This window comes from Lolium perenne, chromosome 5, assembly GCF_019359855.2.
Source record: "Lolium perenne isolate Kyuss_39 chromosome 5, Kyuss_2.0, whole genome shotgun sequence".
Lineage (NCBI taxonomy): Eukaryota > Viridiplantae > Streptophyta > Magnoliopsida > Poales > Poaceae > Lolium > Lolium perenne.
Window position 1 is genome coordinate 153,031,531 of NC_067248.2, and position 4,797 is coordinate 153,036,327.

The window sequence follows — 4,797 nt, forward strand, 5'->3', positions numbered from 1 at the left end:
TTTTTGTTCAAAATATTAAAAACCGTTCAAATTAAAATATGTTCATACTCAAAAAATGTTCAAATTTAAAAAGTCAGGTTTAAAAAAAGTTCAGAATTTAACAATACTCAAATTTTAAAACACAAAAAAAGAAGAGAAACAGTAGAAAAAAAGAAAATTCATAATAGGCAAAGAAAAACGAACGTTGGGCCGGCCCAACACGGGGTGTGCGACAACCGCTATCCACTCTTTCGTTGGGCTTGCCATGGAGGCCCTTCTTTCGATATTTCTAAAGCAACTCTTTGGTTGGGCCTTCCCATGGACCGAGCTAGATGCCCGGCAGGCAAATTCAAGGCCCAGAAAGATGCAGGAAAATAAAAAAGAAACCGGAATTTGTACACGGCAGGCAAATTCAAGGCCCAGAAAGACGCAAAAAAGTAGTAATAAGAAAAAAGAAACCGGAATTAGAACGGGGTATTGAACCCGACGTGAATCGAACACGCAACCTTCTGATCTGGAGTCAGACGCGCTACCATTGCGCCACGGATCCGGCAATGGTATCGTGGCGCTGAGATTGTATATCCCCTTTTCCCGGGCGATGGTAACAAAAGCTTGGAGGAACCATTGAGAAGGGGACAGTTTTTTTTCCCACAACTTCTGCATCTACCATGAGATTCTTTCCATTGCCACCAGAGATAAATGCATCCACTTCAGCCCGCTAGAGTGAAGTGAGTGAGCAGAATCATGGATCGTTCGCTGCGCTTTGTGTGCGATCGATCGGGGTAGTGGTGAAAGTGGCTGCGTATCAGTTCACGGGAAGCTGGGGATCGATATCCTCAGAAAGTTGAGATCACGAGCTTCTTTCGATCGGATTACAGCGGCAGATCTCGTGGAACCTTTCGGGTTCGTTTCGGCGACAAGGACTTGTCTTGGACGCGCCACTGTATATATGGTGTAAATTAATCAGCCAATCTTGTGTAGGAGTATACTAGCAAATGAAGTACTCTACTCAACTGGCATGGTTCACGGAGTCATGGAGCAATTGGGCTCATGTCCCTCTTGTTCCGAGCTCACTCGATTAATCTAACTCAAGTGGCGAGCAATAAGAAACCTCAACTGGGCGGCGCGCGCTTTGGTTGATTGGTTGCTTTGCTTGCTCGGCTAAACACAGAAAACAAATGAGAGGAAGACGATGCATTGCAGGAGCATCGAGGGCCTCGCGTGATTCGATTCCGCCGTGATCTCCGGCGCCGGCCAGGTCGGCCGGTGATCTGCCCGCGACATCCCACGCAAGGAAATCCCATTGCAGGAGTATCATATTAGGGTGCCCCAATGTTCGGTCCAATGTATGTACGTACTGGAGGGCATGCCTTGCTGAAGCAGCTCGTTTGGATACATAGTACTGGGACTGGGAGACACTAAACTATGTACTACACATAATTCAGTAAACCGAGATATTTCAATTTTCAAGTACACTATTATCTGCCTACTACGGATGAAAATAGAGGGAAAGTTTCCGACTTGTTTGTAGAAAAACGGGAATGGAATGAAAATATGAAAATAAAAATGGAATTTTGCAAAATGAAAATGGAAACAGAAACTTCTTGGCGGAAACCAAAACAAAAACGAAAAAGCGTTTTTTGGCAGAACACCGACTATTATGGAATTTCTCTTTTAGGTTTGATATGCATGGCTTAATCCAACAATCTCATTACATGACCTTGTCAAGCCAAACTTCTAAAGCCTCTAATCCCAAAACTGATGACCATGCAATACCTTCATGCATTCAAGGAGGCTTTCACGGTTTGACAATTTCCCTATTGCCTAGCAAAACCAGTGACACCCTAGAATTAAGGAACATGTTTGTTAACTTGCTTGAATTCTTGAGATTTTTTTGCATGATTGTTGACTGTCAAAACCCACCGGCGGGCAGCGACGATCAACACGGTAGAGCCGGGAACAACCTAGAGCTGCGGCTGGCTGAGGTCCCTCCGAGCGACGGCCCGCAAAGCCTTCTGGTCACACGTCCGATGCTGAGTGCAAGGGCGTGCCACCTGACCTATACCTGGTCAGGAAGGTGATGGAGATGCCTCGCTTAGTTTCCTGCATGGCATACACGTAAACATTAAATACGAGCCTCGATCGGCTCTCAGGTTATCCTGTGAATCGGCTCAAGGAGCCGATCCACCCATGATTCGTACGGGGTGCACGAATATATGGTGGTCCTGCTTGATCAAGATAAAGCTAATTAGATCTATGACGATTTAGGGTTTTCACCGCATAATCGGATCATCCTACTCCAGGTTGGGCCTCGCGGCCACGCACGGTGATCGTAAGCCGATCCTAAACAAGGCCTAAAAACCAACACGAAGTTGATCCCCGGAACATCCTGTTTAGGACTAGCGAACGACACCCTACGTGCCGCTGGATCCTCCCCCCCCCTTTGTAAGGCCTAACTATTGCAGATATTAAACTAATCCTTGTAGAACAAGGAGCAATCGTAACGGATCAGATCTACTACATAATGATCAAGCGGGGTGCCGCCCCCACACCTAAGATAGGTGTGAGGGCGGCTAGACATGCAAGGGTTGCACTACGATAGCATGTTACGCGAAGAACTATGCTAACCCTAACACATCTATGATAACTACGTTGCTCGCCATCAACAAGGCTTCAGTACGAGCAACGCATGAACAACGTGGAGCTTGTGCTGCCTAGATCGCAAGATGCGATCTAGGCAGCATGTCGCTTACCGGTAGAAACCCTCGAGACGAAGGAGTTGGCGATGCGCCGAGATTGATTTGTTTGGTTGAACGTGTGTTGTTGTTTTTTCCATAAACCCTAGATACATATTTATAGTCCAAGGGACTTTCTAACTTTAGACGTGCACTTAACCGTGCACGGGCAAAACTCTAACTAATCGACACATATCCTAATATATTACAGATACAAGGGCAAACTAGCCCAAACTCAGCATAACAGGCCGATTCACGTAATTCTTCCATGTATATTTCTTTAAGTCCATCTTGATCGCGGCCCACCTCTGACTTGGTCAAATTCTGGTGATAACACATGCCCCCCTGGTTTTGGAATTATCAATTCCAAAATCACTCCGTTTTTTCTTCGTCGGGTCATGTCATGGCAGAACCGCTGTAGTATCCTTTACCATGGTGTCTTGTCTCCTCAACTTCTTGCAAAACTTGATAACTTTAGCACCATTTCCTTGGAAACCGCAATGGCTTTAAATCCCCCATTAGGCTTCTCCTTATTAAACTGTGCCGATTGACTAGCCTCCTTCATCCCCTTCCTCTGTTCTTGCTATCGGCACTAAAAAAAACCCTCTTTCCCTGTAGCAATGTCTTCTTCTTCCTCCGTCTCCTCCGGCCTTTCTTTCCAATCTTCTTCCCCAAGCGAGCCAATGTCGGAGCTCGAGTGGGACTTCGATCTCATGTCGGACGGCGACATGCCCCTGACCGATGAGGAGGGCGACCTCCACCTCCTCGTTGAAGGGGAACTGGAGAGCGAAAACGAGGATGACCTCTCCTCCTGGAGGAATCCCACTTCCTATGATAAGGAAGAGGAAGACGAAGATACGGAGGAAGAAGAGGAGGAGGATGACCCCTCCTCCTCCACTGGATACCCGTTGGCGAAGCGCCTCCGTTTTTGGGCAGATAGTGAAGATGACGATGACGACGCAGAGGTCGAGGGCTGGAGCAGCAGTGACGAGGAGTTCTCCGGAAGCAGCGCCGGTGACAGCTACGATGCTGACGACGAGGGCAGCGAGGATTAGTGACATAGCATCAGTAGTATGCGAGCAATCGGCTCTTCTTTTGTTCCCCTTTGAGCAATCGGCTCTTCATTGTAAAAAACCCTCCTTTGTTAATGAAGAAGCATTTTCCAGTCAATTGTTTTGCCGATAGTCAAAGTCACACAATCTCCAAAAAGAGCCGATGGCATCGCATCGGTCTCCATCATAAAAACACGAGTAGCGTCGACCTAGCCGCCCCTCCAAACGGTAACCTGCGACCTCCATCTGAAAAGGCAAACTCAGATCCCCAAATCGCCGCCTGAGCAGTTCCAACCCACAACCACCTACACAGATCTTGACCACACCGCCCCCGGCTCCTTCAACGCATCCCATGGCGGAATCATCCAATACCGATACCACGGCTTCCGGACTGAAGGTAATCCTCAACCTCCTCTCGCCGTTCGTCTTGACATGGGATTAATGGCAAACACCTGAATTAATGTCTCGCTCCGCTACTAATTTAGGTTTCAGACATTCTTCTGCCACATCCTTCTCTCGCAAATTCGATGTGCCTCGGTCCTCGTTCTTCTGAGAGTCCTGCCCTGTTAATTTCGTGCGAAGCTAACAGAATCCCCTTTGTGAGCCAGAACCTAGATCTAACTTCCTGGGCCGACTGCCTGCGAGCCTGGCCTAATCCTCCTGAGGGCTGGGTGGCATGGTACAATAGAGTATCAAAATCCCACTATGCCACTTGGGAAACCATAGGGATAGCCGATGCCCTGTCATTATCATTATCTCCTCTTGAGAAGAATGAGAACATCCTGAAAACCATCGGCTACTTCTGGTCTGATGCACTGAACTGCTTCATGTTTGGTCATGGCCCTATGACACCGACCCTGCTGGATGTGGCCATGATCACAGGGCTAGACATTGCATCCCCCAGCCCTTCTGCATTCAAACTGCCAAAAGTTCCTTTCACTCTCTCCTCTAAAAAGAGTGTACCACTGGGCGCCTATCTCAATCGTTATATGAAAACCAAAGGCCCCGTGACAGAGAGGGAGCACACAGCC

At 47.7% G+C, this 4,797-nt stretch overlaps 1 non-coding gene across 1 annotated transcript; it reads right to left on the minus strand.

The window, feature by feature from the left end:
- Positions 1-457: 457 nt before the first annotated feature.
- Positions 458-529, minus strand: TRNAW-CCA (transfer RNA tryptophan (anticodon CCA)). The gene has a single exon. It is a non-coding gene; the product is annotated as a tRNA-Trp (tRNA).
- Between the last annotated feature and the right edge of the window lie 4,268 nt (positions 530-4,797).